The 24,976-nt window shown below is 42.1% G+C and overlaps 1 long non-coding RNA gene across 1 annotated transcript; it reads right to left on the reverse strand.

Annotated features, from left to right (window-relative positions):
• Window positions 1–17,348: 17,348 nt before the first annotated feature.
• LOC139172465 (uncharacterized) lies at window positions 17,349–23,726 on the reverse strand. Its single transcript, XR_011559880.1, has 3 exons — window positions 23,705–23,726; window positions 22,021–22,110; window positions 17,349–17,430 (listed from the first exon to the last, which is right to left on the reverse strand). It is a non-coding gene; the product is annotated as an uncharacterized lncRNA (long non-coding RNA).
• Window positions 23,727–24,976: the final 1,250 nt, after the last annotated feature.

The following is a 24,976-nucleotide window of genomic DNA, read 5'->3' on the forward strand; positions in this document are numbered from 1 at the left end:
AAAGGGAGGAAGGAAGGAAAGAAAGAAAGGAAAGGAAAGAAAGGAAAGAGAGAGAGAGGGAGAGAGAAAAAGAAAGGAAGAAAAGAAAGAGATAGAAAGAAAGGGAGGAAGGAAGGAAAGAAGGAAAGGAAAGGAAAGAAAGGAAAGTAAGAGAGAGAGAGAGAAAGAAAGAAGGAAGGAAGGAAGGAAAGAAAGAAAGAAAGAAAGAAAGAAAGAAAAAAGGTCTTTTTCTGCCACCAATCTTCTATGTTTCTATGTTTCTAAACTATTATTTTACTGAAAGAGTAGGCAATGCTTGGAACAAACTTCCAGCAGAAATGGTTGGTAAATCCACAGTCACTGAATTCAAACCTGCCTGGGATAAACACAGATCCATCCTAAGATAAAATACCGGAAATAGTATAAGGGCAGACTAGATGGACCAGGAGGTCTTTTTCTGCCCTCAATTTCTTATGTTTCTATATTTCAATGTAAGCAGGAATCCCACCTGGACAGGGGCACAGAATTCAGTGAAACAGCCTCTTTCGCCGAAATTTTCTCCCTACCCACCAGCTTGTGGGAGACCTCCAGAATTGCCTTGGCCCATTTCCCAGACCTAAGACGGGGGAGTGCCATCCCTCCAGCCCCCCCCTCCCTGTAATGACAGTGGCTGGGATGTCGGTTGTGTAGCCACCAAGAAGGAGTTGACAGGTTAAGCTGCTGTGACAAAGAAGGCGACTCAGCGATCCCATCAAGTTCCGACCAGTGGCAGGGTCATTCCTTCAGCGCCGACTATTTGCTTATTGTACTGGAAAGCAGGTGATAAGTGCTTTGTATACAAACTGTCACCGGCCCACGCAGGCCCAGGCGCACACTCGCGTCAGGAGCCCAGGCAAGTGTGCAAACCTGTCCAGAGGTTGGCGGTGAGCTGGACTTAGCAATAATGCCGGGTGGATCAGTGTCACGGGGGCTAAGAACTAAGATCTTAATGCAGTGGGATGATGCCCTGCTTAGACGGGCCGGGCCTTGGTCTTTCGGGAAACCAGGGGGGGCTGAGAGGAAAGGGAAAGAAAGGGAAAGGGAGGGAGGGGGGAGAGAGAGAGAGGAAGCAAGAAAGGGAAGGGAAGCAAGAAAGGGAAGGGAAGCAAGGAAGGAAGCGAGGAAGGAAGGAAGCGAGGAAGGTAACAAGGAAGGAAGGAAGGAAGGAAGAAGGAAGGAAGGAAGGAGGAAGGAAGGAAGGAAGGAAGCAGGCAGGCAGGCAGGCAGGAAGGAAGGAAGGAAGGAAGAAGGAAGGAAGGAAGCAAGCAAGCAAGCAAGGAAGGAAGGAAGCAGGCAGGAAGGAAGGAAGGAAGAGGGAAGGAAGGAAGAAGGAAGAAGGAAGAAGGAAGGAAGGAGGCAAGCAAGCAAAGAAGGAAGAAAGGAACAAAGGAAGGAAGCAAGGAAGCAAGGAAGCAAGGAAGGAAGGGAGGAAGGGAGGAAGTGAAGAAGCAAGCAAGGAAAAGGATTGTAAAGCAGTATACGTCTAAGTGCAATTGCTATTTCTGTCTGTCTGTCAGTCTGCCTGTTATATCCCTCTCCATCTATATATATGTCCATCCAACCATCCATCTTAAGAGTCGGGGTGGCACAGTGGTTAGAGTGCAGCACTGCAGGCTACTTCAGCTAACTGATAGTTCAGCAGTTCATATCTCACCACCGGTTCCAGGTTAACTCAGCCTTCCCTCCTTCCGAGGTGGGTCAAGTGAGGACCCAGATTGTTGGGGGCAAGAGGCTGATTCTGTAAACCGTGGAGAGAGGGCTGTGAAAGCATTATGAAGTGGTATAGAAGTCTAAATTTATTTATTGCATTTATATGGCGCGCACTCCGAAACGGACTCTGAGTGGCGATTGCTCTTCTGGGCCTCAGGTTAGATGGGGAGGCAAAGCTCCAGTTTTTGAAGGGAGGATCCCTCAAAGAGAAGCAGGCTCCCTTCCAGGGGTTTAGGATCCGAAGCGTGACTTGTCAGTTTCAGAAGTGTTGTTTATTCTCTTAATATGTTCTACCTCACTCCCCTGCGAGGCCATTCGTCTCCTGCCCCAGCTGAGCCTTGGCACTCGGGGAGCCGTATCCTTCTCCAAACTAGCTGCCAGCCCGCTTGGCTTTGACCTACAGCCATTACGAGTCCTATTTTCTTTTTACAAATGTCCCAACCATGCGTTAAGAGGGAAATTCATTTCTTATTTATGCAGCTCCTGGCCCAGAGAACAGAAGAGCCTCTTTGCCAGGTCTTAAGTGATTTTTCTCCTCGTCTTTTCTTCTTTTCTCTCTACAAAAATGGGGAGGGGTCTTCAGCATAAAACCTATCAGGAAAGACTTCATGGACTCCATCTGTATAGTCTGGAGGACAGAAGGGAAAGGGGGGACAAGTGTATCCGTGGTTATTGAAACGGATCTCCATGTGCCGCCTCTATGTTGCTTGAGGTGGGCAGGGTCCCCCTGGGTAACATTTGTTGGGGGTTCAAGGGAAAGGGAGGGTCTTGCCTTCTCTTTCTGCTCAAGATCCACATGGACAATTGGTGGGCCACAGAATGCTGGACTCAATGGGTTTGGGCCCCATTCAACAGGGCTCTTCTTACGTTCCTTCCTTCCTTCCTTCCTTCCTTCCTTCCTTCTCTCCCTTATTGAAACGGATGTCCAAGTGCCGCCTCTATGTTGGTTGAGGCAGGCAGGGTTCCCTTGGGTCCCATTTGTTGAGGGTCAAGGGAAAGGGAGGGTTTTGCCTTCTCTTTCTGCTCAAGATCCCCACGGACAATTGGTGGATGGGTTTTGGCCCCATTCAGCATGGCTCTTCTTAGGTTCTTAGGTTCTTATGACACGATCGAAACATTTAAATACGTTAAAGGGTTAAATAAGGTTCAGGAGGGTTCAAGTGTTTTTCATAGGAAAGTGAACCCAAGAACAAGGGGACACAATCTGAGGTGAGTTGGGGGAAAGATCAGAAGCAACGTGAGAAAATATTATTTGACTGAAAGAGTAGTAGATGCTTGGAACAAATTTCCAGCAGACATGGTTGGTGAATCCACAGGAACTGAATTTAAACATGCCTGACTCAGCTTGGGGGGGGCGGGGGATTGACTGAAGGCTACCCTCCACTTGCTTTGGAGAAATAACAACTGTGACTCTTGTTTGTCACCGAGTTGGTTTTGGAGCCGCGGAAGGAATTGGCGAGAGAAACAAGACAGATGTCGGCTTACTGAGATGTTATCTTGGTCAGTTCATATTATCAGACAAACGGCATAGTTTTTTTCTCTACATGGGAAAGCTGTACTTTTCCCAACACAATTCAGATCAGATTTTATAAATTTCATAACAACTCTGTTATTTATCTGTCTGTCTTCATCTCCTCATCCATTCAACACGACACCAAATCTATCATAACCTCTCCTTTGGGTTCTCCACCAACTGCTGGTTTATAAATGCCTCCTCTTTAGCATATCCTATATGGAAATGCTAAGCTCCAGCCTTTTACACCTTTGAACCTTTCCGTAAATTAAATATCTAGTAGAGGAAGAGGAGGAGGAGGAGGAAGAAGAAGAGGAAACAACTTAAAGTCCCTAGAATATTTATTTATTTTTTATTTATTTATTTAGTCCAATACATAATACATATTGAAGAGAATAGATATGTAGTAATATAAATAAAGAAAAGAATAGAAGAAAAGATATAGGTGAACATATTTGAAAGGAAGAAAAGATAAATGAGATAAGGAGTGAAAGGAAGAAAAGATAAATGAGATAAGGAGAGACAATTGGACAGGGGATGGAAGGCACACTGGTGCACTTATGCACGCCCCTTACTGACCTCTAAGGAACCTGGAGAGGTCAATCGTGGATAGTCTAAGGGAAAAATGTTGGGGGTTAGGGGTTGACACTACTGAGTCAGGTAATGAGTTCCACGCTTCAACAACTCGGTTGCTGAAGTCATATTTTTTACAGTCAAGTTTGGAGCGGTTAATATTACGTTTGAATCTGTTGCGTGCTCTTGTGTTGTTGCGATTGAAGCTGAAGTAGTCATTGACAGGCAGGACATTGCAGCATATGATCTTGTGGGCAATACTTAGATCGTGTTTTAGGCGACATAGTTCTAAGCTTTCTAGACCTAGGGTTATCAAACTTGTGATTCTTTGATGAGACTTTGTCACCCAGTGAATAGATTTTTTTAAAAAAAAATGATTAACCGATTTTTCAGACCCTCTCAAAGTTTCTCCCAGTCCATTTGGGGTTTTTTTCCCCCAAGCTGACATTGTTTGTGTGAATTAATCTGAAGAGGCAACATTTACAGATAGTAAGATGTGTGGCATCGCTGAAAGCTAAGGAAGTATCTATATCAAATACCTGTATTTATCTGGATCTATAATTGATCAGATATCTACAAATAACATTATCAATCTGAGATTAGTTGGGGGAAAGATCAGAAGCAACCTCAGAAAATATTATTTTATTGAAAGAGTAGTAGATGCTTGGAAAAACTTCCATCAGACGTAGTTGGTAAATCCACAGGAACTGAATTGAAACATGCCTGGGATAAACATAGATCCATCCTGTTCTGTCGGGCTCTCTGGTAGACTCCTCCCAAAAATTCACAGATACAAATTTCAGACACACACACGTTTGAAAATTCAAAACAATGTTCTTTATAATGCAAATTCACTTAAACCAAGCCCTCTTTTGGTATAGCACTCATCTCCAAACAAACTGGTAATTTGTACAAGTCCCTTATCAGTTCTGTGATACTTAGCTTGCAGCTGGGAGGCAATTCACAGTCCTTCTTCTTTCACAAAGTGAAACACACTTTGCTCTGGTTTAGTTTCAAAGCGGGTGAAAAATCAGCACACAAAAGGTCAAAGTCAGTAAAGCAGTCACGAAACACAACGATCAGATAATCCTCCACAATGGCCAAACCCATAGGCTGCTCTTTATAGCAGCCTCACTGATGACCACAGCCCCACCCAACCACAGGTGGCCTCATTTTCTTTGATAATAATCTCTCAGTTGTTGCTGCCTATGCATCGCTCTCCGCATGCGTGGCTGTATCATTAACTCTTGTTCCGAATCCAAGGAGGAGCTAGATAATTGGTCTCCTTCTGAGCTGTCTGCCACACTCCTCCTCCCTGTCACTCATGTCTTCTTGGTCAGAGGAGCCTTCATCAGCAGATTCCACCGGGGGCAAAACAGGCCTGCAGCATGTGGATGTCTCCCCCACATCCACAGTCCTTGGGGCAGGAGCTGGGCCAGAGCTAACCACAACACATCCTAAGATAAAATACAGAAAACAGTATAAGGGCAGACTAGATGGACCAGGAGGTCTTTTTCTGCAGTCAGTCTTCTATGTTTCTATTATCAAATATCTCTATTTTTACTTCCTGTATTTCTTTTCTTTTTTATAAAAAAAGCCTTAACTTCAATGCTCTTATAAAACTACCCACTAACCATATGTAAACAGCTACTAGGCTGTCAAGCTACCATATTATCAACACAACAGGATAACTATCAGCCCAACTAAAGAGACCCACCCAGGAAATCAACCCAACAGAAAGACTAAAGGGACTCTTGTTGAGATTGGTAATGCTAACACAATTCCAGTGTTTGCATATAATGCACCATGACTCTTTCAATCCTGGTTTGCAAGCCACAAATAGGCTCAAATGACACACTGAGATGCAAATAAGGAAGCTCTGTTTGAGTTGAGTCCGTTGCGTGAATCCTACATTGATTTGGGTTTTTCTGGGTCTTATAGAAGCTGACAAGCTCAATAGCCAGAAGTTGCAGCTCTGAAATGCAATATAGTATAAGAAGGGGTGGGGGAATAGGGGCAGGAGCAGGCTTGCCTAATGGTTAGATTCAGCAGGAAGCAGCTTTTGACTTTGGGGTTCACAAAGAACTTTAATGTTCTCCTGCACATAGTTATGAAACCATGGTTGAAAATAATAAAGGGTGCTTGGAAAATTCAACTACAACTACATCTAATTGGGCCTGGAATAATGAATCTGTGCTGAGTTTTGAAGCGAGCTCATCCTGCCATTTTATAGAAATAACGAAAATCTGCAATTTTTTGATAGCACAATTTTTGATAGCTATTTGTCCTCCTTCAGACACACTGAAGTCTTTGAGTTCAAAACCCTGTTTGAAAAAAATCCTCATTAGATTAGTTTAGAATGCTACTAGAGTTGGAAGGGACCTTGTAGGTCATCTAGTCCAACCCCCCGCTGAAGCAGGAATCCCTGCACCATTTCAGACATATGGACTTGAAGTCCACACATCTTCAAGTGGTTGAGGTTGAGAAAGGTCCTCTCCTAGGGGACCTTGGTAAAGGGAGACCACAGAGAGGTCTTTAGATCAGGGGTCTCCAACCTTGGCGACTTTGAGACTTGCGGACTTTAACTCCCAGAATTCCTCAGTCTGAGTTGAAGTCCACAAGTCTCAAAGTCGCCAAGGTTGGAGACAGCTGTTTTAGACAGCAGAACTTAGTAGGAGCTCTCCAAGGTCCTGCTTTCTTCTGCTTTGCTTGCCTTCGTTTTAATTCTGTTGGGCCTTGGGAGCCTCAAAATGCCTTCAAATGCCCACGGAAGAAGAGATTTTAATTGTCGGGGATGTGGGTGGGATTGGGAATATTGCTTTATATATTTCTTTTCCCCAAAAACATCTACATCGTTCCTATGAGAAGCAGAATCTGGAGTGACATCATAGAACAGGGCACTTATGTCATTCCTCCCCACTCCAAAAACACCTCTCTAGCAAATTTCTGTCACTCCACCTGCAATCTACCAGGCTCCACAGCTCTTATACATCTCGCACACATAATAGATCTTTTTCCTCCTTTTAAACAAGGCAGCGGGTTTGAAAAGCCCTTGTCGAATGCAACAGCTGGCTCTTTTGTTGAAAGGAGAGTATTTTATATTTTAGGCTCCCAGCTGAACCCTCCCCCCCAAAAAAATATTTTCCTTGCTGGCTTAAAATGTTGAAGCAGGATTTGATGCTGTTCCTGATGTTGGAAAGTATACACAACAAACACACACACCCACACACATACTATGAAATCCCTGTCCGAAATAAGTTTATTTCTTGAAATAATATTACAACACAAGAAAATGGTCTGTAACCATAGGAAAGGTTGATGTAAGCCATAATCAGTATGTAATCGGGGGGTTGTCGACCCCAAAGGAAGTGAAACAGGGTTAGCTGTGGCCTAAAAATGCTTCTGTTACTAACAGCGATGGGCTCCTATAGGTGCTATCAGGTACGCAGAACCGGTAGAAAAAATTTGGTTCACGTACGCAGAACAGGTAGAACATTTTTGATTTTTTTTCTTTTTCCCCCCTTCTGGGCTCTGGGTGTGTTTTTCCTATCACAGTAAATGAGGTTGAATGTGTATAATTTTATAAGAGCTGTGCATGCATGTGTGTGTGTGTACACACTTTATAATAATAATAATAATAATAATAATAATAATAATAATAATAATAATAATAATAATAATTTATTAGATTTGTATGCCGCCCCTCTCTGAAGACTCGGGGCGGCTCACAACAATGATAAAAACAATATTATAGTGGCACAAATCTAATATTAAAAGAAATAACTAAAACCTCTTTAGTAGATAATGTATATTTTTGTGTGCCTGTGTGTAATATGTATGTACACAAATGGCATATATACATAGAATTAAATAGTATCTTTTGGATGCTCAGTAATAGTAAATATCTTGTATCTCTTTGAGGTGGGGAGAGGCCAGGCACCCTAACCCAAACCCTTGAAGTGAGTGACATCAAGTTGGCCACCTTTAAGCCAGTTCACATGACCTTTAAGCCACAACCCCCGGTCATATGACCATCAAGCCACTCCCACCTGGTCACAACGCCGGCAAGCCACACCCACAAAATAAGCCACGCCCACAGTGTGGTAGTAAAAAAAAATTGCAGCCCTCCACTGTTTGCACCCCTCTTTCCCTTTGTTTCCACCTATTCCGACACAAAGGAAATTTCAGACTATTTACCCCCAAAAATAAACCGCTTTCCAAACGAGGCTCGGAGGGGCTCCGTAAACGACTCTGCTAATTATGTCTAGAGCGATTTCCTTGCACTGCGACGATGCTCAGGATTTCTGAACTGGAGTTTGTAGTGTGATTACAGATGATATTAAAATTCTATTAGGCTCCGTTTAGAAATGCCAAGAAAGGAGAGAAAAGGGGGGTGGGGGGAGAATCCAGATTTCTTTGGTAAGGCCGGAGGTTAGGAAAGAGAATTAGGAAGGGGTGAAAGCAGGAAGGAAAGGGGGGAAGAAATGAAATAATAGATAATAGATAATAGATAGTAAATAGTAAATAGTAAATAGTAAATAGTAAATAATAGTAAATAGTAAATAATAGTAAAAAGTAAATAATACTAAAAACTAAAAACAACTAAAAACAACTAAAAACAACTAAAAACAACTAAAAACAACTAAAAACAACTAAAAACAACTAAAAACAACTAAAAACAACTAAAAACAAAAAACTAAAAACTAAAAACTAAAAACTAAAAACTAAAAACTAAAAACTAAAAACTAAAAACTAAAAACTAAAAACTAAAAACTAAAAACTAAAAACTAAAAACTAAAAACTAAAAACTAAAAACTAAAAACTAAAAACTAAAAACTAAAAACTAAAAACTAAAAACTAAAAACTAAAAACTAAAAACTAAAAACTAAAAACTAAAAACTAAAAACTAAAAACTAAAAACTAAAAACTAAATAATAAAAAACAAATAAGTAGTAAATAAACAAAAACACAACTGTAAAATAAGAGATATCATTCATGAAATTGGAGAGTCCCATTTCAAGAAAATTGCTACCCCCCGAGGGATTGCTTGTTCATAATTTATAATTTATTTATAAAATTTATATGCCGCCCGTCCCACTGTCCATCGACTCTGGGCAGCTTGCAAACATTATATATTAAATAAACGGAAATTAAAGAAGTTTTAAAAATTGCAAAAGACAACAGGGCAAAGACAGAGTAGCATTTAGACTTACAGTCTTTTTTAGAATCTTATTTTCTAGCCCACTCATGACCTCCAAGGACAAAGTCTTTTCCAGGCAACCCAAAAATGGGTGGTGTCAAAATCAAAACAAGTCACAATGGCAACCTTGACCTTGTCATCAAAGCCCCGCCCCTTTTTTCACATGCCTTCAGGGGGCGGAGCTTCCATGGTTGCAGCCGCCATCTTGAATTTTGGGGAACCTCTTTTCCTCCCCCTTCTCTAGTCCCAAAAGTTTGTGTTTCGGCCCCTTAAGAACAATACTTTATAATGTCCTGCAACGTCAGCTAGTGATACCCTCTTCCTCCCCCTTCCATTCCTCCCTTCATTTCTGACTCCTATTTCTTTTTAACCCCGTTTGTGAAAATTAAAAAAAGGAAAGAAAACAAGAGAGAAAGCAATTTTTGTTTCCATTTTCCTCTTCTCTCTCTTTCTCTTGCCGATGATAAATTCTTAATGAGCACCTGTTACAATGTTAATGAAAGTAAACCCAGTCTGTAAATAAAGAAAATTTAATAAGTTAACAAGCTGGATTAAGATTCCCAACCTGCCTTTTGATAATCTAACGCCAAATACCAAATAGTTGCCAACTAAGCAAGAAACTCATTAATGCATTCACCTCCGTGTACTTTGCTGACAATAATTAATATTTTAAAAATTTATAAAACTGAAATGGTAGGTTTGATTGTAACAAACAAAATATCTGCTTAAATTAACTGCGGAAGGTTTCGGTATGATCCCCTTAAACTAAACTCATAGCAAATGGGGGGCCCAACAAGCCCCAGGATGGTGTTTTTCCTCGTTGGTGTTTGTCGTATTCGCCTTCTTGATAATTGTATTTCAAATTAAGGTTGATTGGCCATTCTGCAGCTGGGTGGAAACACAGAATGAGAACAGAGTTTCCTCTGTTAAAACAAGAAACAAAATCAAACCAACTATGTAAATAACTTTCAAGTTTGTCCTCTGGACTTTGCGGGAATATTAACATTGGAGAAAGGGATGGTGCTACTTTTCAAAGTGGAGTTGTTTCAAGAGGCATCCATTGACTCTTCCTTCCACAAAATATTTGGTTGTGGGTTACTAAGAGACTAGCCACAATGATGTAGGGTGGTCACCCATAATATGTTTAACTTAGTTAATGGAGTAAGCCACTTTCTAGGTTCATACACTCTGTTTTAACTGAATCAATGAGCTAAAAGTAAGATTTTACATTTAGGCAAGAAAAACAAAACACACAGGTACACTATATGTGGTACATTGCTCAACAGTAGTAAGTGTGAGAGGGATCTTGGAGTCCTAGTGGACGACCATTTAAATAGGAGCCAGCAGTGTGCAGCAGCTGCCAAAAAAGCCAACACAGTTCTAGGCTGCATCAACAGAGGGAGAGAATCAAGATCATGCGAAGGGTTAATACCACTTTATAAGGCCTTGGTAAGGCCACACTTGGAAGACGGCATTCAGTTTTGGTCACCACGATGCAAAAAGGATGTTGAGACTCTAGAAAAAGTGCAGAGAAGAGCGACAAAGATGATGAGGGGACCAGAGGCTAAAACATATGAAAAACAGTTGCAGGAACTGGGCCTGGCTAGTTTAATGAAAAGAAGGACCCGGGGAGACAGGATAGCAGTGTTCCAATATCTCAGAGGTTGTCACAAAGAAAAAGGAGTCAACCTATTGAATACTTTATAGTTTTTATATATTTTTATTTATACCTTAGTACGATCCTTAATTACTTTTAAAATAGGAAATAATTAAATAGTATGTTTTTACCCAGAAATGCTTTAATCATTTTAATCATTATGTATAACTGAACTTTTATAGCAATTTAAGAAATTTGAGCTACTTGCCTAATCTTTTATCATACTGAACCTTGTAGGTTCAGTACAAAGCCTTCAAAGTTTACTGTGCTCCTCAACATCTATCATTGGTCCTTTTTGGGGCTGTTCAAATATTGTGACTTAATCAACTTATCTTGGTTGGCAAGCCACTCCCACCCAGTCACATGACCTTTAAGCCACCCCTAGTCACATGATTGTTAAGCTACTCCCACCTGGTCACATGGCCAGCAAGCCACTCCTACCCAATCACATGACCATCAAGCCACACCCACAAAACAAGCCGCGCCCGTCGTGTGGCAATTAAAATTTTGGTAGCCCATCACTAGGTGGGGTGTCCATGTGTTGTGAACTGCTGATGGGTGATATTTTTGTTTTGGTTATTTTTCTAGATCATTAAGCACAAAGTGGACTCTGATAGTTGTTGAGAAGGGTGTCTTTGATTTTGCTGAATTTTATGATTCCTGCAGATCAGAAGGGCCACAAGAAAAGTAATTTGAAAACCTAGATTTTCCTTTAAAAGTTTAGGTCAAAAAACCTAAAGAACACATTCTATTTTTTTAAATTTATTTTTTTTAGCCTCCTGTCTAAGCTAAGCATTTCCTATCGAGATGGAAAGTCAAAGTTCTCTTCATCTTTCTCTCTTATTTTTACCCCGATGATCCTTGAGTTTGGGCAAATATCATTTGCAAAATTGCAGGTGCCCGAGAACCATATTCCTCTTTTTCTCTCATTCTCACAACAAGCAGGAGTTCTCCCATTAGCGGAACAATTTTGAAAGTAATAGATGTTCAGAAAACAATCTCTTCCAGAAACTGAGCTACGTAACCTGAAAAACAACGATCTCGTTTATTCTATTTTTTAAAATGAAATGTATTTTCTTTCTAAATTTTACTGCCCGTCCTTCCTTTGTATCACAAATGTCTTTATTTAACCAACCTTCCAGTCTCCCTTTTTATGGCTTGGTGCGTGTGCTTTGCCTCTCCACAATTTTGTTATTGTTTTGTGTTGCTGTTGTTTTTTAAAGGCAGTCAGTTTAATACATCACTGTATAAGTATTGAGCTTAGTCATTTTTCATTGTTTGACCTTACTTTTAATTAGAGACTAAATAATTTATGCCATTAGATGGGGGGACAAACTACTGGAGAAATGTCCTCACTTTACAGACCTTTTCTTAGGAGTGACGTGTCCAGATTTTGAAATTTTCAAATAAAATAACAAGCGACTGCCGGAGAGAGAGAATGAGGGGAAAAGAAAACAATTTACATTTATTGCCCAAGCCAAGCGCACATCGATCATGAATCTGGCTTGAACCTACAGGCAAGACCAACTGGCCGAAAGCAGCCAGGAAAAATTAGAAAATTAAATTTCACTTGCGGCCTGACTCCCTAAAGAGCTTTCAAGAACTTCTATGGCCGTATAAAGTAATAGGAGGATTCATAATTTTAACAAGGTAGGTAGGTAGGTAGGTAGGTAGGCAGGCAGGCAGGCAGGCAGGCAGGCAGGCAGGCAGGCAGGCAGGCAGGCAGGCAGGCAGGCAGGCAGGCAGGCAGGCAGAACAGACAGACAGACAGACAGACAGACAGACAGACAGAGTATGGCTGGATGGGTACATGGAAACAGGGATACATGGATACATGGATAGAGAGAGAGATTAGATAGATAGATAGATAGATAGATAGATAGATAGATAGATAGATAGATAGATAGAGAGAGAGAGACAGACAGACAGACAGACAGACAGACAGAGGATGGATGGATGGATGGATACATGGATACATGGAGATAGGTAGGTATGGAGGTAGGTAGGTAGGTAGGTAGGTAGGTAGGTAGGTAGGTAGGTAGGTGGGTGCGTGGGTGGGTGGGTGGATGGATGGATGGATAGATATAATAGAGAGAGAGATAAAGATAGAGAGAGAGAGATTAGACAGAGAGAGAGAGAGATATGAGAGAAAGATAACAAAGAGAGAGATATATTTTTAAATATATATACTACGTATATATATAAAATACAACTTACACGGGAAGAATCCCGAATATGCCAAGACCTTCATATATATGTGTGTGTGTGTGTATGCTTGATGGATACTATTGTGCAGGCCATCCTCAAATTACGACTACAATTGAGCCCAAAATGTATGTTGCTAAGTGAGAAATGTGTTGAGTTTTAGAACTGTTTGATTCCGGACTTTGCATGCACAGTCTATGTTTCCATGAGACTCCTTTTGCCTACTAATTCGGAGCGTAATTTCTTGAAAAGGAACCGGCCCCAAACCTTCCAGCCAACCTTAGAAAAAAAATGGGTCATTGCAATCAGGCGGACTTATTAAAAGTCCTTCAGACTCACCCTCTCCTACCACTGGCGCCCCTCCAATTCTCCCAAGGCATAAGTCAAATATTCCATCATTCTAAATGATTATTAAATATCCTTTTGGGGAGGATTATAATTGTCCTCTTGATTATATAACTAATAGATCGATCTATCTAGGCGGATCACAAATAGCTGGGCCATAATGATGATTGAAATATATAATCCGTCCAGAGATAGTTAGGCTAAATTAAGCTACCCACGACTTAATTAAAAGAAGTTTGGAGGATTAGATTTCAGGTTTCTGAGAGACAAGAAGGGGAAAAGGCACTGAAAGTTATGCGGTGCAAAAAAAAAACCCTCTAATTTTTATCCCCCTGGAGAGAATCAAAGCTGAAAAAGAGAGAAGTGGTGGTAAAGCAAAATTGAATTGGGAGAATTGCAGGATGATTTCTCCTTACCTTGAAGTGTGGGGAAAGGTTGTCGATGTGTCTCTTTGTGTGTAGTCACATACACAACACCCATGCCCCGCCCCGAGTCTTCGGAGATGGACGGCATACAGATCTAATATATTATTATTATTATTATTATTATTATTATTATTATTATTATTATTATGATGATGATGATGTCAGTACAACACAGCAAACGAGATCACTATGCTGGATTTCGTATTTCATCACCAGTCGGGCGCTTCGCAAGCACCTAAGACTGCGTGGATATAGTGGCGAATTATGTTTGCCGATCCCAGTAAAGCGGCCTTTTGCAATTGACAGATGGAGATTTTGTCAATTCCGATGGTTTTCAAATGTCCACTGAGATCCTTTGGCCCTGCGCCCAGCGTGCCAAGGACCACTGTGACCACTTTCACGGCTTATGCCAGAGTCGTTGCAGCTCGATTTTTAGATCTTCGTATTTCACTAATTTCTCTAGCTGCTTCTCTTCAATTCTGCTGTCCCCTGGGATTGCGATGTCCATGATCCATACTTTCTTTTTCTCCACGATCACAATGTCTGTTGTGTTATGCTTCAGAATTCGGTCAGTCGGAAGTCGGAAGTCCCACAGTAGTTTTGCTTGCTCATTTTCGACCACTTTTTTGGGCTTATGATCCCACCAGTTCTTTGCCACTGGTAAATGGCAGTTCCAGCACAAGTTCCAGTGGATCATCGGTGCCACAGCATCGTGTCTATGATTGTAGTCAGTCTGTGCGATCTTTTTGCAGCAGCTGAGTATGTGATCGATTGTTTCATCTGTTTCTTTACAGAGTCTGCACTTTGGATCGTCTGTTGATTTTTCAATTGACAGCATTTGTTTTAATGGCCTGTTCTTGTGCCGCATTATTATTATTATTATTATTATTATTATTATCATCATTATCATTATCATTATCATTATCATTATCATTATCATTATGCAAGTAGCCCTCGATTTGTAACTCTGCTTAGTGACGGTTTGCAGTTACAGCGGCACTGAAAATAGTGACTTTATTACCATTTTTCACACTTATGACCTTTGTAGCCTTCCCATGGCTGAAGTAGTCATTGACAGGAAGGACGTTGTAGCAGATGATTTTATGGGCTGTGCTTAGGTTGTGTTTAAGGTGACATTGTCTAAGCTTTCTAAACGTAGGATTGTAAATCTTGCTTCGTAGGGTATTCTGTTGTGAGTAGAGGAGGGCTCTTCTTGTAAAGTATCTCTGGACCAGTGAAAGGCTTGAAAATTTTTTACTACCACACTGTGTCCATGGCTTGTTGTATGGGTGTAGCTTGTTGGCCATGTGACCAGGTGGGAGTGGCTTGACAATCATGTGACCGGGGGGTGACTTATAGGTCATGTGACTGGCTTAAAGGTGGCCAACTTGACGTCACTCATGTCAAGGGTTTGAGTTAGGGTGCCTGGCCTCTCCTCTACAATTTCCCTCTCTATGTACTATTACTGAAAATCCAAAATATACTCTTTAATTCTATGTATATATGCCATATGTGTACATACATATTACACACAGGCACACAAAAATATACATTATCTGCTATATAAAGGGTATGTGTATGCACACACCCACACACACGCATAGCTCAAGGGGGGACTTGATCAAAGGGCATAAAATCACGCATGGGATAGAAAAGGTGGATAGAGAAAAATTATTTTCTTTATCACACAATACTAGGACAAGGGGGCCCTCCCTAAAGCTCACAGGTAAGAAAGTGAGGACAAATCAAGGGAAATGTTTCTTTACCCAGAGGGTCATTGGTTGATGGAATTCACTTCCAGAAGAGGTCGTGACAGCTGTCAGCCTTGATAGCTTCAAGGCAGGTTTAGACAGATTCATGGATGCCAAGTGTATCATAGGTGGTTATTGAAACGGATGTCCATGTGCCGCCTCTATGTTGGTTGAGGCAGGCAGGATTCCCTTGAGTACTATTTGTTGGGGGTCCAGGGAAAGGGAGGGTCTTGCCTTCTCTTTCTGCTCAAGATCCACAAGGACAATTGAGGGGCCACTGTGGGACACAGAATGCTGGACTTGATGGGCTTTGGCCTGATTCAGCAGGGCTCCTCTTAGGTTCCTATGTTCTTATGTTCTCTTCTAAAATTATACACATTCAAACTCATTTACTGTGATAGGAAAAAACATACCAAAAGTTTTGAACACTCCGAGTTCGTAGTGTGAGATTGCCGGAGCAGAAGCTACGTAGGATCAAGTTAACAACTCTTGAAGCCATTTTGGTGGTGTTGTTGCAGTGGGAATATTTGTTGCAAAAAATTAAATAGAATGAATTGGCAGGTGGGGCATGTTAGTCCGGGTGAATTGGGGGGCAGTTGGAACTGAACTGCTGGCCAAGACAGCTGGAGACAGAGGTTGAATCTTCCTTCCTTTTTTTCCCCTTCCAAATCCCGCCATCTCTTGCGCGGCAGCTGCTAAAAGCTGGCCCGGCCCTCCCTTTTCTTAATTAAGTGCAGCCTTTTTTTAAAAAGTTGATCATCAATTAAGTAATTCAATAACGGGCCTGTTTTGCTTTCAGATCTCCGTTCCTCCCCCCTCCCCTCCCCTTATTTTTGGGTTAATCAATCTGGCTCTTAATAATGGTCCTCTTCCGGGTTGCTAAGCAACCGCCTCCTGATTTAAAGAAAGTGGCAGCTGCCGCCTTAAGAGATGGAGAGGTTGTGCACCCGGACTTTGCCACTCTGACTTTGCCAAAGCTCTCCAACCAAAATAGGCCAGCCTCTCAAAGTACCGTTGGACTCCTCAGACTCCCCTTCTGGGGGAACCCCGAAGTCTGGCCACTTTTTGCAGGAGTGGGGGAACACATCGCGAGCTCCATAAATGAAACTTTCCCAAAATCCCAGGTTTTTATTTATTCATTTATTTGTTTTGTCAAATATGTATTGGTGGTATACAAAGATATAATATACTGCTCAAAAAAATAAAGGGAACACTCAAATAACCCATCCTAGATCTGAACGAATATTGTCATTATTTGCACAACTATTCCATTTGCACAACAGCATGTGTGAAATTGATTGTCCGTCAGTGTTGCTTCCTAAGGGAACAGTTTGATTTCACAGAAGTTTGATTGACTTGGAATTATATTGTGTTGTTTAGGTGTTCCCTTTATTTGTTTTTGAGCAATGTGTTTATAAACATGATACCAGTAAAAGAGAAACATTAGGACAGGGGACGGAAGGCACGCTGGTGCACTTATGCACACCCCTTATTGACCTCTTAGGAATTGGGAGAGGTCAACAGTAGAGAGTCTAAGGATAAAGTTTTTGGGGTTAGGTGATGATAATACTACAGTGTCTGGTAGTGAGTGGAGGGCTCTTCTAGTAAAGTATCTCCTGAAGTTTTCTAGAGTATTTATATCCGAAATGCGGTGTGGGTTCCACATAGAAGAGCTGTATATTCAAGGATTGGTCTGGTGAAAGTTTTGTATGCTGTAGTTAGTAGTGTGAGATTACCGGAGCAGAAGCTACGTAGGATTAGGTTAACAATTCTTGAAGCCTTTTTGGCGATGTTGTTGCAGTGGGCTTTGGCACTTGGGTCATTGGATAGGAGTATTCTAAGGTCTTTCATGGAGTGAGGGTTGTCTGCAAGATCTTATTTATTCAGCTTGTATTTTCTTGTTTAAAGTTCGGATTGAAAAGCACACACAGTCAAGTTTCTGGTCCTCCAGATTTGCTGTGGGCACAAAGCTTGGAAAGAATATGGTTCCTGCTTTTTCAAAAGAGAACACTCCAGTGGCCCTTATAAGTATCCTGGAAAGAGAATAAATAATATCCAGTCAATGAAATTTAATACTATTTAAGCTTGCAGGCCAGCCAACTCTCGATGACTCTGGACAGCATCCAGCCACCCAACAAATTACCATGAAATCAACCAAACGAAGAAATAAAAGATCAAAAACGCCAAGTACAATCAAGTGAGAAATAATAGAATAACAGAGTTGGAAGGGACCTTGGAGTCCCTCCAACCCCAAGCAGGAGATCCTAGGCCAGTGGTACCGAAAGAGTGTGCATACACACTATCATGTATGTGCAAGTGCCCACACCCATAATTCAATGCCCGGGGAGGGGGAAAACAGCTTCCCCTGCCCCACAGAGGCCCTCTGGAGGCCAGAAATGGCCTGTTTCCCAACTTCTGGTGAGCCCAGTAGGCTCATGTCTCACCCTCCCCAGGTTTCAAAGACTTCCCTGGATCCAGGAGAGAGTAAAAACGCCCTCTCCCATCCCCAGTAGGCTTTCTGGAGGCCAAAAACGCCCTCCCAGAGCCTCTGTGTGAGCCAAAAATCAGCTGGCCGGCACACACATGCATGTTGGAGCGGAGCTAGGGCAACAACTCATGTGACAGCAGATATAGCTCCGTGTGCCACCTGTGGCACCCGTGCCATAGGTTTGTCATCACTGTCCTAGGCCATATCAGATTATTATTATTATTATTATTATTATTATTATTATTATTATTATTATTATTATTATTATGTCAGTACAACACAGCAAATGAGATCACAATGCTGGATTTCGTATTTCATCACCAGTCGGGCGCTTCCCAAGCACCTAAGACTGCGTGATGTAGCGGCGAATTATGTTTGCCGATCCCAGTAAAGCGGCCTTTTGCAATTGACAGATGGAGATTTTGTCAATTCCGATGGTTTTCAAATGTCCGCTGAGATCCTTTGGCACTGCGCCCAGCGTGCCAAGGACCACGGCGACCACTTTCACTGGCTTATGCCAGAGTCGTTGCAGCTCGATTTTTAGATCTTCGTATTTCACTAATTTCTCTAGCTGCTTCTTCTCAATTCTGCTGTCTCCTGGGATTGCGATGTTGATGATCCATACTTTCTTTTTCTCCACGATCACAATGTCTGTTGTGTTATGCTTCAGAATTCGGTCAGCCTGAAGTCGGAAGTCCCACAGTAGTTTTGCTTGCTCATTTTCGACCACTTTTTCGGGCTTATGATCCCACCAGTTCTTTGCTCCTGGTAAATGGTAGTTCCGGCACAAGTTCCAGTGGATTATTATTATTATTATTATTATTATTATTATTATTATTATTTATTAGACTTGTATGCCGCCCTTCTCCAAAGACTCGGGGTGGCTCACAAGATACAATATAAAACAATTTGTATACAAATCTAATTAATTAAACTATAGGCCACTATATTAAAAACAGTCAACCAACTCAGTCACAACCACACGTCACATTTGGTAGTCGGGGGGGGACATGATCTAATTGCCCCATGCCTGGCGACATAAGTGAGACTTAAGACTCTTGCAAAAGGCGAGGAGGGTGGGGGCAATACGAATATCTGGGGGGAGCTGATTCCAGAGGGCCGGGGCCACCACAGAGAAGGCTCTTTCCCTAGCGACATTGTCTGGTCGATGGGACCTGGAGGAGACCAACTCTGTGGAACTTAACCAGTCGCTGGGATTTGTCTGGTTTCAGATAAAATCCAGGCAACCGTAAGGATTTCATTGTTTCTTTAGAAAAAGGGGGGGGGGAATGCCAAAACAATGTGGGTCCAGTCTGAAATCACTTATCAAATAGCAAGAAGAGATGATGAAAACCAGTTTTCTGTCCGTGGGCTCAATTACGGCCAGGACAGGCTTTTGAATTCGCTCTAAACGGTTGGGAGAATTGGCCAGAGAGAGGAAAGGCCTGTTATTATTTACGCTGGATTAAGAAAACCATCCAATTTGCTGGCCACTGCTTCCACCAGGAGGGGCAGGCAGAAATTTTATTATTGTCCTTTTGACTTTAATACCCTCTAAATGAATTACAGCAGCGCCAGGTAGTTAGTCGATAGTTTAATGAAATTAATTAATTTTTCATCTTTTTTTCCCCTTTTGCTTTTATAGGAATGTTTTTAAATCATATTAGAGCTTTTTAAAGTCTTTTTAGCCATATTAATTGGATTTTTTGATGAATTTGTTATATTGGTTCTGAGATGTTGTGAGCCACCCTGAGTCCTCGGAGAGGGGTGGCATGCACATCCAATCAATACTAATAATACTAATAATACCAATAATACTAATTCTACCAATAATACTAATACTACTAATACTACTAATACTACTAATACTACTAATACTACTAATACTACTAATACTACTACTTCTAATAATAATAATAATAATAATAATAATAATAATAATAATAATAATAATAATAATAATAATAATAATAGAATAAAATAGAATTTGTTATTGGCCAAGTGTGATTGGACACACAAGGAATTTGTCTTGGTGCATATGCTCTCAGCATACATAAAATAAAATATACATTTGTCAAGAATAATGTGGTACAACACTTAATGATTGTCATAGGGGTCAAATAAGCAATGAAGAAGCAATATTAATAAAAATCTTAGGATATAAGCAACAAGTTACAGTCATACAGTCAACATGGGAGGAAATGGGTGAAAGGAATTATGAGAAAAACTAGTAGAATAGAAGTGCAGATTTAGTAGAAAGTCTGACAGTGTTGAGGGAATTATTTGTTTAGCAGAGTGATGGCGTTCGGGAAAAAACTGTTCTTGTGTCTAGTTGTCTTGGTGCGCAGTGCTCTGTAGTGACGTTTTGAGGGTAGGAGTTGAAACAATTTGTGTCCAGGATAATAATAATAATAAGGCAGATGATTCTTCCTGATTTCTTTCCCAGGTAGTTTCTTCTCCCACCCATTTTACACACACACACAAACACACACACACAATCCAAAGGAGATTTTTGTTTACAGTAGAGGAAGAGAGGGAAAAAAACCCCAAATCAGGATTAGAAACCCAACTCATTGTATTAAGCGGGGGACTCTTTTGAATGTAGAAGATTGACAAGGAGGCCGGTGTGTATGTGTGTGTTTTTGTGTGTGTGTGTGCCCTTTCTGGTTCTTTTCTCTTTTTTTCCTTCGTTTCCTCCTCAACTGTTCCGTGAATTGTACAATGCCAGTCGAACTGAAGCAGTACATTTCTTCAAACAATGCTCGCCTCAATTCCATTTGTAACGGAATTGGAGGGAGGAAATGTAATTGTGTGTTAAACATGGAGCAGCCATACATGAAGATAAGAACCCAACTGACTCCAAACCCAACTACTCCCAACTAGATACTGGAGGCCTATTTGGAAGTGAAATGATTCTCGGTGTGTGCTTCTGCCTTACGAGTTAATAAATATAGATCCCTACGTAGGAAACCGGCCCATTTATTTGTCTTGTTTTTACTTTGCCTAGTCAGACAGAAGTTGGCAGGCTGCGGGTGAAAGGAGCAGCGATAATAGCTTGAAACCTTTGCCAGATGTTGACAGGTCTGTTTTTGATAAAGGGGGAAGAGAGACAGATGATAGATGCAGTAGATAGGCAGACAGAGAGATGATGGAGGGATGAAGGGAGGGAGGGAGAAGATAAAAGATAGATAGATAGATAGATAGATAGATAGATAGATAGATAGATTAGATTAGATTAGATTAGATTAGATTAGATTTATTGGATTTATATGCCGCCCCTCTCTGCAAACTCGGGGCGGCTCACAACAAGGTAAAAACAATACATAATAATAAATCCAATACCCACCAATCCAATTACAATGTTAAGCTAAAAAATTCATAAAAAACAACCCCAGAATATTAAAAAAACAAGCACACAATCAATCTAACACCAGAACAACATGGGCAAGGGGGAGATGTTTCAGTTCCCCCATGCCTGATGGCAGAGGTGGGTTTTAAGGAGTTTGCAAAAGGCAAGGAGGGTGGGGGCAATCGTAATCTCAGGGGGGAGCTGGTTCCAGAGGGTCGGAGCCGCCACAGAGAAGGCTCTTCCTCTGGGTCCCGCCAGATGACATTGTTTAGTCGACGGGACCCGGAGAAGGCCAACTCTGATAGATAGATAGATAGATAGATAGATAGATAGATAGATAGATAGATAGATAGGTAGGTAGGTAGGTAGGTAGGTAGGTGAGAGAGAGAGAGACGATGGATCGATGGATCGATCAACAGATAGACAGACAATGGATGGATGGATGGATGGATGGATGGAAAAGAGAGAGATGATGGATGGATGGATGGACGGACAGATAGTCAGAGAGACAGATAATGGATGGATGGATGGATGGATGGATGGATGGATGGATGGATGGATGGATGGATGGATAGGTAAGTAGGCAGGTAGGTAGGTATATAGGTATGTAGGTATGTATGTAGGTAGGTAGGTAGAGAGATAGATAGATAGATAGATAGATAGATAGATAGATAGATAGATAGATAGATAGATAGATAGATAGATGCCTCCTAGCAGGACAGCCCCTGTGTTAGACAAAATCAACTCTGGACAGTTGAAACCTGTCAACACATTGGAAATTCTCACCTGCATTAATAAATCGCATGATTTCAAAGCAATGATCGAAGCAACAGGTGGATATTCGGCCAGGTTTACTCAGAAATTACTGTTGTGGCTCTGTGGGAATGAAAATGGGAGGAGGGAGTTCTTTTCAAAAGACTTCAAAAAAAATAAATAAACCAGTAAGCCGCCTAGGACCCATGGAGACGGTGGATTGCAGGAAGCAAATAAATAACCATGTTAAAATCAAACCTAATTCCAAGATCTCAGAATTAAACAGGCCGCTCAAAAAAAGTTTCTTAACAGTGAGACAGACAGCATATACCAGTGATAACGAACCTATGGCAAAGGTGCCAGAGGTGGCAGGCAGAACCATATTTACTGGCACGCAAGCCATTGCCCTAGTTCAACTCCAAATGCATGTGTGCCGGCCAACTGATTTTTGGCTCACACAGAGATTCTGGGAGGGCGTTTTTGGCTTCCACAAAGCTTCCAGGGCGGATGGGGAAGGGCAATTCCAGAAAAATCCCTTGGAGCCTGGGGAGGGTGAAACACAAGCCTACTGGGCCCACCAGAAGTTGGAAAACAGGCCGTTTTTTGGCCTCCAGAGGGCCTCCAGGGGGCAGGGGAAGCTGCTTTTGCCCTCCCCAGGCATTGAGTTATGGGTGTGGGCACTCACACATGTGCGATAGTGCACCCACACGCTTTTTGGCACCCAAGGAAAAGAAAGTTTGTCATCACTGGCATATACATTTAATAAATAAATAATAAGCTTGACTTTAAATCACTCTTCCCATCCTCACATCATCCAATACAAAAAACCCTCCATTTCTTCCCTACAATTTCACAGCCAGTTGATTTGAGGTTTTTTCCCCTCTAAAGTCCCTTGTAGTTCCACTAACCCCCAGATCATTTATTTATTATTTATTTATTTACTTATTTATTTACTTATTTATTTATTTACTTATTTATTTACTTATTTATTTACTTACTTATTTACTTACTTATTTATTACTTATTTATTTACTTATTTATTTACTTATTTATTTATTTTGTCCAATACATAATACACCTCGAAGAGAATAGATATGTAGTAATATAAATAAAGAAAAGGATAGAAGAAAAGATATAAAAGGATAGGAGAACATATATGAAAGGAAGAAAAGATAAATGAGATAAGGAGAGACAATTGGACAGGGGACGAAAGGCACACTGGTGCACTTATGCACGCCCCTTATGCAGCCAAGAAGACCGAAATTATCCCTAACCCAAACCCCGCAATGGATGGGAGGTAGTCTTGGCTCAGCCAGGCGTGAAACTCCCCTCCTCCCCTCTTCCCCCCCTCCTAGAAACTCCAAACCGTTAGAGGCAAAAGATTTAAAGGAGGGGGAGCACCAGCGAAGTTTGGGGGGGATCTTGGCAGCGCGCGCAGCGCCCTGGAAAAGAACCGGCGAAAGGAGTTTTAGAATTCAGCGACAATTGAATTTCCCCGGAATATCTCGGAACTGCCGGCAGTTTACATTTTTCTAAACAAGTGATCGGGATTCGGGTGACTCCCGCCCCCCACATCCCCGGGTCTATCTCTGCAATGTCACCCGGGCGAGGAAAAATAAAACTCGAGAAGAAAAGGGGGGCGAGTGGGGGGGAGAAAGACAACAAGGAGGCGCTGTTTTCCCCGGCCGAAAGCGCTCTTCAATGCGTAATTACGCACGGCTTGGCGAGGTTGCTCCATCTCCGCCCGGACCCTAACCGTGCCGGGGTCCACAGCGCCGTCGCCCCTCGGCTCGACCCGCTACATCTGTGAACATCATTAAAAACCGCCGAGGCAGCTCAGGAAGTCTTCACACTTCACGTTTCATTAATCGCGGGGCACCTCGGATTCCTGGGCAAAGGGAGGCGGGCGAAGGGCTCTGGTGGGAGGCGCGCGGTTGGCAGAGGCGGAGCGCACGGCCAACACGGTGGGGCTACTTCGAGCTGCCCCACCACTCCGATGAAAAGTCCCAGACAGGTTACCCTCTCCAGAAAAAGACGGGTTCCGGAATAGAGGGGCGAGAGCGGGGAAAGAGGGTTTTGGAGCTGTAAATCAAAGGCACCGATGCGCAAGGCTTCAGGAGACAAGGCTCTTTCCTGGGGGGTTTGCAGAACGGGTGGGGGGTAGACCTCCAAGAAAGTCATTTGACCTGTCCAAACTTTGAGATTATTTCGGTCCTCCTCGCTGGGTCTTCCGGAGCCATTTCGGTTGCTGGAAGCGCGCATGAGGGGGGCCGCGGTGTGAGCGCAACTTAGAAAAAAAAGGGGGGACGCTTCCTGCCCCACACACTCCTTCCCTCTCTTACCCCACTCTCTCTCCTTTCCCCACCCCAGGAATTTATAAAATGTATCCGTGGAGAACCACTAGAGGGGAGATAAGGTCGAGGCAAGCTTGTGAGAGTCATGAGGGAGGAGGCAGAAAACCTTTGTCTGGGCGAAAGCAAACTGGGGCGCCAGATTTGGGGGCCCTAGAAGAGTTTGAGAGCATAAATTCACAGTATCCGGCAGAGCAGGAGGGACATATTTATTTACTTATGTAGGTGTTAGTTTCCACCCTTATTACTTTATAAGTAACTTAAGCGACAAACATATCCAACGCATCTCTTCTCCTATTTTATAGCAATAGCAATAGCATTCAGACTTATATACCACTTCCTGGTGCTTGTACAGCCTTCTGTAAGCAGTTTACAAAATCAGCATATTGCCCCCAACTATCTGAGTCCTCCTTTGTCCCACCTAGGAAGGAAGGAAGGAAGGAAGGAAGGAAGGAAGGAAGGAAGGAAGGAAGGAATAGCAATAGCATTTAGACATATATACCACTTCCTAGTTCTTTTCCAGCCCTCTCTAAGCAGTTTACAGCATCAGCTTCTTGCCCCCAACAATCTGGGCCCTCATTTGACCCACCTCGGAAGGACGGAAGGCTGAGTCCACCTTGAGCCTCTGATCAGATTTG

Source organism: Erythrolamprus reginae, chromosome 9, assembly GCF_031021105.1.
Source record: "Erythrolamprus reginae isolate rEryReg1 chromosome 9, rEryReg1.hap1, whole genome shotgun sequence".
Classification (NCBI taxonomy): Eukaryota; Metazoa; Chordata; class Lepidosauria; order Squamata; family Dipsadidae; genus Erythrolamprus; species Erythrolamprus reginae.